This window comes from Schistocerca gregaria, chromosome 1 (genome assembly GCF_023897955.1).
Source record: "Schistocerca gregaria isolate iqSchGreg1 chromosome 1, iqSchGreg1.2, whole genome shotgun sequence".
In the NCBI taxonomy this organism is placed as follows: domain Eukaryota; kingdom Metazoa; phylum Arthropoda; class Insecta; order Orthoptera; family Acrididae; genus Schistocerca; species Schistocerca gregaria.
This window is the reverse complement of record NC_064920.1, coordinates 356,070,873-356,085,898: the sequence shown is the minus strand read 5'-3', so window position 1 is coordinate 356,085,898 and position 15,026 is coordinate 356,070,873.

Here is a 15,026-nt window from a genome sequence, read left to right as displayed (position 1 = left end):
GTTTATGGTGACAAGCGTTGGCTCGAAAAACGAGTTTGTGAAGCAAGAGGAGCTAAGGTTCTGAATATTATCAAGGGCAAATGAACTCTGAGAATTTCTTAAGTGGTTTCCGGAAATGGTGCTCGAAAATCTTTCGCCAAATTCTGTCACTGTTTTGGCTAAAGCTTCGTATCTCTGTAGGCATGTGGACAAAACACCATCAGTATACTACCCAAGGGTGACGATGAAAGAGTGTCTGGGAATAAGGAACTTTAAATGTAATGACAGCATGACAAAGGCTGAGCTCTATGCTCTGGTGCAGACAAGTTAAACGAGTGAAAAGACTTATGTAATAGACGAACTGGCCACACCATGGCTCGCCTGCCGATGTACAATTGCGACCAGAACGCAACTGTACTTCCATGGGCGAAAATTAAACGGTATGTCAGGGAGCACAACGTCTCTGGCGACATGTCTGCAGACAATCTCAAGAAACGGAAAGAAGATGCCTTCAATTTTGTCACCTCAAACGCCTTGGAAGGGAACTGTAGAAAAGTGCCAAAAGTGAAGCATGATTATATGAGGTGCGATGATGTAATGAAAATTTCAGTTGACGACATTATGATACGTACTAATCACTCATCTAATACAGACACACCGGAACATGGAACTGATCTTGCACGGGTGCAGCTGACAATGAGTCTTCACCCACCGACACGGTCAGAGTGACTGTGAAAGTGACTAACATAAATTGTCAAACAGTTTCTGCGGTATGTAAAAGTTGTATATACACTCCTGGAAATGGAAATAAGAACACCGTGAATTCATTGTCCCAGGAAGGGGAAAATTTATTGACACATTCCTGGGGTCAGATACATCACATGATCACACTGACAGAACCACAGGCACATAGACACAGGCAAAAGAGCATGCACAATGTCGGCACTAGTACAGTGTATTCCACCTTTCGCAGCAATGCAGGCTGCTATTTTCCCATGGAGACGATCGTAGAGATGATGGATGTAGTCCTGTGGAACGGCTTGCCATGCTATCTCCACCTGGCGCCTCAGTTGGACCAGCGTTCGTGCTGGACGTGCAGACCGCGTGAGACGACGCTTCATCCAGTCCCAAACATGCTCAATGGGGGACAGATCCGGAGATCTTGCTGGCCAGGGTAGTTGACTTACACCTTCTAGAGCACGTTGGGTGGCACGAGATACATGCGGACGTGCATTGTCCTGTTGGAACAGCAAGTTCCCTTGCCGGTCTAGGAATGGTAGAACGATGGGTTCGATACGGTTTGGATGTACCGTGCACTATTCAGTGTCCCCTCGACGATCACCAGAGGTGTACGGCCAGGGTAGGAGATCGCTCCCCACACCATGATGCCGGGTGTTGGCCCTGTGTGCCTCGGTCGTATGCAGCCCTGATTGTGGCGCTCACCTGCACGGCGCCAAACACGCATACGACCATCATTGGCACCAAGGCAGAAACGACTCTCATCGCTGAAGACGACACGTCTCCATTCGTCCCTCCATTCACGCCTGTCGCGACACCACTGGAGGCGGGCCGCACGATGTTGGGGCGTGAGCGGAAGACGGCCTAACGGTGTGCGGGACCGTAGCTCTGCTTCATGGAGACGGTTGCAAATGGTCCTCGCCGATACCCCAGGAGCAACAGTGTCCCTAATTTGCTGGGAAGTGGCGGTGCGGTCCCCTACGGCACTGCGTAGGATCCTACGGTCTTGGCGTGCATCCGTGCGTCGCTGCGGTCCGGTCCCAGGTCGACGGGCACGTGCACCTTCCGCCGACCACTGGCGACAACATCGATGTACTGTGGAGACCTCACGCCCCACGTGTTGAGCAATTCGGCGGTACGTCCACCCGGCCTCCCGCATGCCCACTATACGCCCTCGCTCAAAGTCCGTCAACTGCACATACGGTTCACGTCCACGCTGTCGCGGCATGCTACCAGTGTTAAAGACTGCGATGGAGCTCCGTATGCCACGGCAAACTGGCTGACACTGACGGCGGCGGTGCACAAATGCTGCGCAGCTAGCGCCATTCGACGGCCAACACCGCGGTTCCTGGTGTGTCCGCTGTGAGGTGCGTGTGATCATTGCTTGTACAGCCCTCTCGCAGTGTCCGGAGCAAGTATGGTGGGTCTGACATACCGGTGTCAATGTGTTCTTTTTTCCATTTCCAGGAGTGTATTTATTATATTGGTCTTCTGTTAAAATTGTTTATCTGTAATACATATCACTTCTGATAACTGTCAAAGCACTTTATAGCAATACATGTCTTTATTGGTTTCAGTATTCACTATCATCATGCTTCTAATCCGCTTTCGCTGAAGAGCGAAACACGGGAGCAGGTTTGCTGCCCTACTTGAGGGAGGCGGGGTTATCCCCCGCACCTCTGTTCACCCCTCTAACGGCAGAAGCCCACGTTTGTTAACGCTCGCGTCGGACTGCCAAATTATATAGTGTCCGAGTAATACTAAAGATAACAATAAGCTTCCAAAGGTAAAAATGTACCTTCTTACGTTAATGCAACGATTTTACATGTGCACCGTAGCTCAGTCACTTAAACGTAGACCTCGCCTGCTAAACTACCATTAAACTAACATTTTTTCTATTCATCTGAAAAATGGCAAAGTAGCAATCTGATCAACGTTAATCTCATTAAGTTAGTTCTAATGTTACCATAGTGGTAATATTCAAGAATGGATTTCTTAGTTAAGTGTGAAAAATATTGAAAGTGTTTCAGTAAATGTATTCCCGGCAGGAAAGTAGACAACCATCAGCTCTATAACGAAATGATGACAATGAAAGTTTCTGCCGGACAGCGACTTGTACCCGGATTTCCCACTTATCGCAAGCAGTCGTCTAACGATTTTCTTTTTAATTGCTCCCTATTTTGTTCGCTGTTGTTCGTTGAATTTATCTGGGGTGGATGTCCCATGACATCCGTTCAAGTTCATCATTGATCCATTCACTTAGTTTTTTTTTTATTACAAAGAGCAGGTAGCCCTCCGACCGAACACGCTGAGCTACGGATCTGACGTGGTTTGGCTATCCGAGCATGACTCAGAGCAAAACCCAAACTTCTATATGCCATCAACTATGTGTCTACCACGTGTACTGATGCATCCATTATGTATATTTCCATACAGGGGAGACATTTTACTTGAAAGTCGCTTGCCTGGTGTTGGCAGATAAATAAGATATTGCAGTGCCTATGTTATTCCGAATTACGATGCGACATTCCTTCAGACATGCATGCACATCCCAAGGAACATTGCATCGTAATTCAGAATAAGGTGAGCGCTCGCAATAAGCGAGAAACCCGGATTTGAGTCCTGGTCCAGCACAAATTTTCATTCATGTCATTCCTTTATACAGCTGATGCTTGTCCATATACATCATGTGGTAGAGGTGGTACATACACCAAATCATTAATGTGTCCCCACAGAAGAAAGTCATATGGAGTGAGATCTGGTGATTGTGGAGGCCATTTCATGGAACAGCTGTCCTCTACTGCAGCACGGCCGATCCATTGGTGTGGCAGCTCTGTGTTCAGGTACATAAAGTCTGGGAACACTTTCAATTATTTATTGCACAATAACTAAACTTTGTATAGATATTGCAGTTTGAAGAGAAACTCTGAATATCTTTTACGAACATTCGATATGTGAACTATGAGTGACCTCTTCACTTAAAACTTCCGGGCTGATAGGCTGTGGTTGTAGTATAAAACTCTCTCCTGACGTTTCGTCTCCGACTGCGGGAGACATCCTCGGACGTAAAGCGGCGAACTGCGAAGAGAACGCGAGGAAGCGCTGATTACATAGGCAGTACAGATGTAAGTAGGATGTTTAGGTTTTTTTATTGGTAACGCCAACGCCACGTAGCGCTCTGTAAGAAAATCACTGGCTGTGATGTGTGCAGTCTGTGGCTGGTTTGCATTGTTGTCTGCCATTGTAGTGTTGGGCAGCGGCAGCTGGATGTTAACAGCGCGTAGTGTTGCGCAGTTGGAGGTGAGCCGCCAGCGGTGGTGGACGTGGGGAGAGAGATGGCGGAGTTTTGAAATTTGTAAGAATTGGTGTCATGAACTGATATATATATATAATGACTATAAAGGTAAATACATTGTTTGTTCTCTATTAAAATCTTTCATTTGCTAACTGTGCCTGTCAGTAGTTAGTGACTTCCGTAGTTTGAATCTTTTAGTTAGCTGGCAGTAGTGGCACTTGCTGTATTGCAGTAGTTCGAGTAACGAAGATTTTTGTGAGGTAAGTGATTTGTGAAACATATAGGTTAATGTTAGTCAGGGCCATTCTCTTGTAGGGATTATTGAAAGTCTGATTGCGTTGCGCTAAAAACTATTGTGTGTCAGTTTAAGCACAATCGTGTATAATTTTTCTAAGGGGACGTTTCATATGGCGACCCTGCCAGGATACCTCACTGGAATCTTGTGATTTTTTCCTTGTAGTTTGTGTAATTAGTGTAGCTTTTGTTTATTGCTAGCGCGTAATTGTAGAGAGAATTTCCTCTGTAGTTGTAGTTTTTCATTGTTGTACAGTAAAACAGTTGTGGCATGCATTTAGATTTGCACCAAGTATTTCGCAGCTACACTTGCAATTAACTAGATATTATTTTCAGTGCTACCTTAATGTGTTCTCTGATTTTGCTCGTCAAATTGTGGTTTTCTGTGTTGTCGTGCGAAATATTGTGACAATAGTGGCGTGTGAAAAACGTAACACTAGGCTCCAAAGTAAACTGAGAAATAATAGTGACGACGAGCGTAGCTTACCAGCACCACTGTGTAATGAATTAACAGACATTCAAAGTAGTAATTTGGTAACTATGCATAGGGAAATGGAGCGGACGACAAATAATGGTGTAGACAGTGAAACAGGTAGTGAACAGGGAAGCATTATCGATCGATCGGTCGGCAACAGCTCGCCTCAGGAATCCGAAATGACAGAACACAATATTGCAAATACTGTAGACTTAGGTTTTGGGTCCTCGCCGTTTTCTCAAATGAGTCAAGACACATTTTCTGCCTGTCAAAATGTGAATGTTGCCGGCGAAAATGCACTGACAAAAAGCATAGAGAAACAGATTCCAGACACTAATACATTATTATTGCAATTAATGCAACAAATGGAACAGAATCAGAAACAAATGTGATAAAATTTTCAAAAGTTAGACACAATGGAACAAAATCTTCAAAAGTTAGAAACAATGGAACAAAAGCTTCAAAAGTTAGACACCAAGCGTGAACAAACACGTGAAGATTTAACTACTGAGTTACATTAAATCGATTCGAAATGTCAAAAAGTCTGTAATGACGTAAAAACACAAATTTGTGAGCATTTTCAAATTATTTTTTCGCGGCATGAAAACGCATTACAGAATCACGAAGCAGCCATAAAAGAATTGCAAACTATTGTTCGTGAAAATCACGACACCTTACAAGCTAAACTGGACTCAGTTGCATCTACCGATTCGGTTACGCAACTTGCAAAAACTCAGAAAAACTTAAAGGACACAGTAGATACGATTTCAACATAAATGGACACTCTGAAACTTGGTTCAGAAAAACACACAGAGGAAATAATTTCACTATCGGATAAAGTAGCCGAACTTTCAGATCAGTTCACTAACTTATCTACAAAGGTAGATGATGATCTGAATGACACAAAACCTGTAGCCTTCACTGACACTGAAGAGTATGAACAAATTAGAAAATTCAAACAGAATCAAAATCAAATCAACACACAGTACAAAAGAGAAATGCGGGAAGTACAAGATCAGTTGGCACAAGTAATACAAGAATTACGTATTACAGAGGACACTCGCACTCCAATACGGGAAGAGGGACATAAAAATACGGAACTGCCACAAAATAATAACACAGGGCATTTCGAAAATCATGAAAGAAATTGGCAAGGTGCACCGAATTTTGAGATGGAACCGCCGACACGACGTAACAATGACCGATATGCTACTCGCCGACACGATGATTTTGACTATAAGCTCTTCATTACTGCACGTAAATTCAAAACATTTAAGAATTCTGGCAACGACATTCATCCACAAGCGTGGCTCCATCAATTCTCTCATTGTTTTCCTCCCAACTGGTCATTAGAGCACAGATTAGAATTTATGTGTGGCTACTTGGAGAATGAACCAGCGGTAAGAATGCGATCGGTCATTCACGATTGTCACAGTGAAGGAGAATTTTATCATGCCTTCCTCTCAGCATATTGGTCTCAAGCTACACAAGACCGAGTAAAACAAAGCATCATGATGATGAAACACTTTGAACAATCTGAATTTTCCAGTCTCGTCAAATATTTTGAAGACATGTTGCACAAGAATCAGTACCTGTCAAACCCATACAGCCCCTCAGAACTCATCCGCATTTGCTTAAATAAATTACCTGAACATTTACGACATATTATTTTGACAGGACGTTGCAAAGACGACATTGAAGCTTTTCAGGGACTCTTACAAGAATTAGAAATTGACACAGACAGTCGCGGGATGCGAAAACAGGAAAACAATCACTACAGGTCACATCCGTCGCAATTCCGCGATGAAAGAAACAATAACTGGACATGACAAGGCCATTCTCACAACACAAATCGTGACCAAAACAGACACCACCCATATGACAAACCACTGGCAAAGTATTAGTTACAGAGAATGATCGCATTTCCGTAGTAATGAATATCACAGAGACAATCAGATAAACAGACAATATGGAAACCAAAATAATTCTTATCAAGGGAGACAGAATAACTTCAGACGCAACAGTTCAGCGCGCAGTTACGATTCAGGGAGATGTTCTCCACCACTTAACCGACAAGAAAGAAATTACAGAAACTACCGACAAAACGACAGACCTGAATTCCATCAGAACTGGCGAGCTTCACACAGGGCAGGGCCTTCTCGTCAAGGTGAATTTGCAGAAGTTAGGTCTCGTAATCCCAATAACGGCGCCCGCCAACAAAGAGACAGAAAATGACTCGCACCGCAGGCGGCCGCGTGCGGCGGCTGGCTCAGAGAAAAATAACATTTTAGACGCTAAACTTGAGAAAAATTTTAGCATTCCTTACCGATGTATACATCGTGGTAGTTGCGTTGAAACTGAAATTCTGCGCACTATGAAGAGTAAAGGATTGCACCATATTTCACATGTAAAACCGCTTATTGAGAGATAATCTGCTTTTTAACTTTGTCTTTGCCATAAAACTTTCCACTTCACATTTCTAGTATGCTTTGTCATACTTAAGAAATTGTTAACATGCAACAATGTTTGAAGTTAAATATCCAGTCTAGAACCTAGGGAACATTTTTAAACAGAAATTACGAATGCATTGTTATAGTGAACAGATGACACAGTTTTCTATTTGTACAATCTTGCTTGTTAGTTGCACGATTACATAACGACTATAAGGCTTACATACTTAGAACATTTACCAGTACTGCTATTGAGATTTTAATGCAACATTTTGGTTTACTTGAAAATAAATTCTGGATTTAAAGTACTTTCTGTGAGATACCAGATGACTCAGTGGTTAGTTTATGTGACAGCTACACGATTTTATCACGACGCTACTAATGAGTGACAATTTACAATGTTGCTTTTGCACTGTATCTGTTTTATATCTGCACAGTTTTTCTGTATTATTCTGGAAAATAAAACATGTTTTAGTAGTAACTTTGTGGTATAGCTACAATGAGACATCCTTTTCTGTATCACAACAATACGTACAGTACAGTATTTACTTCATCACAGCAATAAGCGTAATAACTAAGATATCTATACGCAAAGCATTTCATTTTCGTTTATCATGAGGTAAGTACATTGACTTCTGTAGAACTTAGCTTTCGGAGGACGATAACTACGACACTTCCACAGAGATTATGTTACAAGAAGACGCACAGTTTAGCGCTACAGTACACGTATTTGAGTGATTAATTTTGTACTTAAAACATTTATTTTTAAAGATATTTGAAGTACAATGATACAAAGGTTTTCCGTGATACATTTCATTCCATTGCTGTAATCTGCCACACCTGAGGGTATAATTACATTAATCCTCAGGGGGGGCACACGCCTACTTTGTGTACCATGTGTATGGCAAGCACAAGGAGCCCTAGCTAATATGGTATTTGCTTATACAACTTTACGCATCGGTACCATATTTCTCTAACACATAAATTACACAGCTATCTGATCATTTAACTGAGAGAGACAAATATTTATTTTACTACATCAGTGACAGATGTTTACGTAATTACACAGTTGGATAGCTTCTCACTTATGTAATTGTATTTTGTCTGTACTTTGTGAAATTTTCATATTGTTTCGGAACCAATGTGATACTATGAGAGCTTTGAACGATGTATTTAGTATGGGATCATGATTTTTAAAATACGTTTGAGGCAGATGACACTTTTGACATGAGCAGAGAATTTTTTTTAGGTTTTGAAATTATTGCAGAAAGCTATGACGTTTTTGAGATTTGACTGAGGTGTTATGATGTTATTATTACGATGGCGATGTGAATTTTGCTGATGAGGTATGTTTAAGCTGATGCTATATGAGTTATTTGGTTATGCTACGTATCTGTTATGATGAAATATTGAAGAAGTGTCGACTAATATGTATATGTGTAATAAGGTAAGGAATAATGAGTAGTGGTTAGGGACTCTGGTTTGTGAAAAAGGATGTTGGAAACCGAGAATCGTTCTTTAAGAGTTACGAAATGTTTGTATATGCGTGAATGTATCACTATGCTGGCGAAACTTTTTTGGACACTATTTCATTTAAAGGATTTGGTTTCTACAGATTTGTAATGCAAATTCTTGACCTGTGAAATATTTTTATATGAGACTGTCACTGTAGCGGAAACTGCTGTCGTAAATATTTCGGTAAGAAAGTTAAGTGACCACCTGCACGTAATGGGTCGTGGCCACCCAGCTGCGCGACAGACGCCTGGAAAAAAGCCATTAGTGTGTGCCTTTGAGAGGCACAGGGGAAAAAAAAGCCATCATCCTCGCTATTGACATTTCTTTGTATAATGCATCGTAAATACGACACCCTCAAACTTGAAAACATGATTACACTGTAGAGTTCTTAATTTATGATATTTACTGAAATGAAATGATGAGCAACGTTTCATGTCTATTGTCTTGCTAGTTGGAAGATTGTTTACTGCATTATGAAATGCCTTATGGCTAGCGAATGACGTTTCACTCCTTGCTTTGCCTATTTTGTTTAATATCTAGTTTTTAGCTGCACTGCAGCATTGGTTACAATAAAATTTAATGGATGTACTAATATAGATATTTTATGCCTACAGATCCAGTAAATAATAACTTTATGGTGCACTTAGAAAAACGAAGGAGCACAAAAAGACTTCCCTTCACAGGAACTGCATACATAATTTTCTTTTCAGCTACTTGGTAAATTTTTGTAGAATTAGCTTTTGTGGTGCACCACTTTAATGACATAGATATTAATATGTGAATATACATTTTCCTTTTCTGCATTGTTGTCTTTACTGTAATATTTTTTCTGCTTGAGCTTTGTCATGTTTAGATATAAGTTATTGTATTTGCTGCTGCTGTTTGCCAGGCATAGTGCTACTGAATTTCACTTTGTATTACTCTGTTAAGCCAGTTTTACTACGGATTTATTTTTCTTGTTTGCTGCGCATTGCCTTATATTAGTTTTAATATTGCTGCTTGCTTTGACAACTTCCATTTTATTTCATTGTTGTTTGTATTAATTGTTTTGTGCTGCTGCATTGCCTCGTCCCTTAGTTTAGCATCTGAGCTCAGTAGATTTAAGTTAGCTTAAGAGGGGTAGACTATATGAGAGAACGAGTTGTGATGAATTGGAAGAAATGCATTGAGAAGTTGTACGAAAAATGTACTGAAAGCAGGTATAGGTAGGATTTTCTTGGAAATAAATGATGAGGTAAGATACTGGAAAATAAATAATGAGGTAAGAAATATGTGAACATATAAATACAGAAAGCATGCTTGGATAGGATTTTTTTTGGTGGAAACAAATGTTGAAATAAGACGAAACATCTATGAAACAAAGTTTTGGGTTGGACTGCAGTACCAAATGTTACACTGAAAACAAACCCTGCCCTTTCCTCTTGTGTTATCCCACTATGTGTTTGTGTACCCTTGGGTATTTGTGTTCTTACTGTCTTTATGTGTATATCTGATGAGAGTTACGTTGTAGAATTTTTCTGATAATATGTTATTTACTTTGTAAAGATGTGTAGACATTATTTATCTGTTCTGTTTTGTTGCTCATATGTGAAGTTGTTGTTTCAAAAGTTATTCTGATCTTTCATGTATGTACTTATGTCGTAATTTTTGTAACACTGATGTATTTGCTGTTTCGATTCTTTTGTAAAGCCTGTACTACTGCAAATGTTATCTGTATTGTTATGTTCTTTAAAGATGTATTTTGTACCTTTGTTATTGTATTCTTATGTTATAAAATTGACACCAGTTCATCAAATTAAGTAACTTGTGAATTACATTTCACTGCACACGTTTCTGTTGGTCATAGTGTATGGACAATATGTGAGAAGTAGGGACTGATAGTGTTTGCATGTGTGTTAATAATTCAGTAAGGGACTGGATAACAGCATTGCTGGTTCTAAGGACATTTCAAAAACAATTTTTGTGAGTGCACAAGTGGTGGTTATGGACTTGCTTTATTATCCGCAAGACTCTTCAATGGTGATTGTGCGCCTGCACAGTCAAACAGATGGCTGCTGGCCATCTCTACAAGGACTACAGTGGGTCTACACCTTTGATGACCCACCAGTACCATTATTTCTACAAGGTCTACAGTGAGTCTGCATCTCTGGTGGCCCACCAATACCGTAATCTCTACCAGGACTACAAGAGGTCTACTCTGTGTTGACCTACCTACCAATATTCTTCAAAACTTCGACTAACTCTGCTGTGGGTTTGCTCTGTTGTGGCCCATTACCTGTCTGCATGTCAAGAGTCAGCACTGTCTTTCCGTTGGAAGGACAACACTACTTCTTCAAGACTGCATGGAAATCCACTACTTCCATGTGCATTTTCTTTTACTACTCAGACTTTGAGAAAAACAATGCAATTTTACTTTGATGAATGATCAGGACTATATTTATGGACTGTGAGAAAATTTTAGCTTTTGCCCAACATTGTATCGATAAGTGTGTGCATTTCATTTCTTTGTTATTGTAATTATGAAAAAATTTTTCAAATCTGTATTGGCCACTGCCCAAAACAATTTGTAATTTTTTTTGTGGGGAGCATGGGGGATATGTAAGTAGGATGTTTAGGTTTTTTATTGGTAACGCCACGTAGCGCTCTGTAAGAAAATCACTGGCTGTGCTGTGTGCAGTCTGTGGCTGGTTTGCATTGTTGTCTGCCATTGTAGTGTTGGGCAGCGGCAGCTGGATGTTAACAGCGTGTAGCGTTGCGCAGTTGGAGGTGAGCCGCCAGTGGTGGTGGACGTGGGGAGAGAGATGGCGGCGTTTTGAAATTTGTAAGATTTGGTGTTATGAACTGATATATATATTATGACTATAAAGGTAAATACATTGTTGGTTCTCTATTAAAATATTTCATTTGCTAACTGTGCCTATCAGTAGTTAGTGACTTCCGTAGTTTGAATCTTTTAGTTAGCTGGCAGTAGTGGCACTTGCTGTATTGCAGTAGTTCGAGTAACGAAGATTTTTGTGAGGTAAGTGATTTGTGAAACATATAGGTTAATGTTAGTCAGGACCATTCTCTTGTAGGGATTATTGAAAGTCTGATTGCGTTGCGCTAAAAACTATTGTGTGTCAGTTTAAGAACAATCGTGTATAATTTTTCTAAGGGGACGTTTCACAGAGGGCGCCACTGTCGATCTCGTGGAGTTCGCCACGTTTACAAGGAAGGTGATCATGAAATAAAATTCAATGAGACGAGCGTCATATCAAAAACCTCGCATTATTATGCACGTTTGTATAGAGAGGCTATCGAGATTGATAAACATCGTAATAATTTTAACAGGAAAGACGAAGGTGTTAAACTGGATAAAATTTGGATGTCAGCGTTGCACCGCAAGAGTGACGATCGATTACTTTCGATCGAGAATGTTGGCGTTACCAGAGACAATCTCATAGCCGACGCCACGTGATCGACAGTGGCGCCCTCTGTACTGCCTATGTAATCAGCGCTTCCTCGAGTTCTCTTCGCAGTTCGCCGCTTTACCTCCGAGGATGTCTCCCGCAGTCGGAGACGATACGTCAGGAGAGAGTTTTATACTTCGACCACGGCCTATCAGCCCGGAAGTTTTAAGTGAAGACAATACCGTGAAAGCTTACATTGTATGATAATGAGTGACCTGGCAGACATCAGTAAGATAATCAAATTCTTGCCATACTCGTCCCAGCATGACACGGTCGACTGTGGCAATTGCTTCCCATATTCTCTCCCTGAGTTCTACTACATCATGTCGTAGAGGTGGTACATACACCAAATCTTTAATGTGTCCCCACAGAAAAAAGTCATATGGAGTGAGATCTGGTGATCATAGAGGCCATTTCATGGAACATCTGTCCCCTTCTGCATCACGGCCGATCCATCGATCTGGCAGCTCTGTGTTCAGGTACACACGAACTTCATGACGAAAATGGAGTGGAGCACCATCCTGCTGAATGATAAATGGAGAGTCTGATTGCATTTGAGGCATCAAACATCGCTGCCACATGTCACCAATTTCTTTGGACTCCTTGTACATGCTACACATTCACTTTACCCACTCTGGAACATCTGCATCTATATGCCAGGCACAAGCAACCGTCATAACGAATTTGTGCCAGTTGTTAAATGGTCTTCCTTGTTAGTGGCTTCTTACCGTACTTGGTTCTAGCATCCGTTGAACAGCTGTAGCACACTTGTTTTTGTTTAACTCCAACACACAGAAACCTCGCTCCGCAACTTAACTCGCTATGTTTGTGACTAGCGCTGACTGTCGGCGAATTGCCAAACTACACTGTCCGCAGCCCGTGGTCTTGCGTTGCAGTCTCGGTTCCCGCGCACGGGGTCCCAGATTCGATTCCCGGTGGGGTCACGGATTTTCCCTGCCTCAAGATGACTGGGTGTTGTTGTGTCGTCTTTATCATCATCGTTCATCCCCATATCGGTCGGAGGAAGGTAATGGCAAACCACCTCCACTAGGATCTTGCCTACTCGGTGGTGGGGGTCTTCCGCATCGTCCCCTACACTCCTCGGAGTATGGGACCTCATCATCATCATCATCACCAAACTACGCTGTGGCGGTATACATTAAAAACTTTCAGGGTTTCTCTTCGAAATGACATATGTATGGTATCTGTACAATGTTTGGTTCTTGTGCAATAAATAATTGAAAGTGTCCCAGACTAAGTACACCATGTATTTCATAACAGTTGTAGTCGCCACAGTGCCTGTTCCTTCGGACATGCATGCATAATCGAAAGATCATTGCATTGTAATTCGGAATATCACAGGTACTGCAATATCGTACTGAAGCAGTGTCGCAAGTTTTCAAACACACGCATACTGAAGCATCATTTTTTTTTTTTTTTTGATGTATTAGAAAGCGAGCGCCTATGAAAGGATTAAACTGTGCCCAATTTTTGTACTGACGTTCGATAGCAAAAATGCTCCATAACATTTCTAATAACACTTGATTAATATGGAATAGAAAGTGTTATGTTAGACAGCACAGAGTTCGAAAAATAGAGGGCTCAAATCCAAAAGGAAATTAATTCTATATTTGTAAACCAGCGCGTTTCAAAAATTATTAAAGAGACTGCTTACAAAACCCTCTTGTGTCCCATTTTATAATATTGCTCAAGTGTGTGGAACCCATAGCACTGCCGGCCGGAGTGGCACTGCGGTTCTCGGCGCTACAGTCTGGAACCTAGCGACCGCTACGGTCGCAGGTTCGAATGCTGCTTCGGGCATGGATGTGTGTGATGTCCTTAGGTTAGTTAGGTTTAAGAAGTTCTAAGTTCTAGGCGACTGATGACTTCAGAAGTTCAGTCGCATACTGCTCAGAGCCATTTGAACCATTCTGAACCCATAGCATGTATTACTAACGGAGGATATTGAATGAAAAAACGTCAGATTTGTTTGACCTGTGGAACAGCATCAATAAACTACAGAAAAATATAAACTGGCAGACGCTTGAAGAAAAATTCTAATTATCCAGTACTATTTGTAAAGTCTTAGCAGCAAATGTTAAGTGAAGGATCCAGATATATTTTTCAACGCCCAGTTTTATCACTTTTCAGAGACGTGGAGACAATGTTACACTAATTACAGAGTGCACAGAGGCGTTCAGGCGTCATTCTTCCCGCTGTCCACACATAAATGAAACGGGAAGAAACACTTATGTGGTACAGTGGGACGCACTCTCTGCCATGCATTTCAGTCTGGTTGTTGAAGTCGACAAGAGAAGACACTTCCCGCCCTGTTCCAGGAAATCTGGAGTGCCGAGGTTCTCTATTCATACATTGAGTGGATAACTACCAGTTCTCAGGGATACAATAAGGTTTTTGTGCAACCTATAAAGTTTAGTTCTTATGGCTTGACATGTCTGGAAACTGATCGACTAATTTACATAAAAAATGTGAATTTTAAAGTCTTGTCCCTCCCCGCTCCCCCTGCAAGAAATTCTGTGGATAATAATGCATAAAACTATAGGGCATTGTAATAAATGAACACTGCTGCCACCGGAACACCCCTGTCAATTCATGTATGCCCTTGCATTCTTCTTCCGATCTTACAACTAACTTTGGAGTTTTAATTTGGCCCCATAATACGTCACAATTGTTTGACATTATCACATAAAGAACAAAAATTTTACCATCAGAATGTGTTTGAACACGAGGCCTCTACAATCGTAGAGGTAGCACTTACTGAGCGAACCACAATGCCACAACACAGCACCCTTCTATTACATAAAAAGACA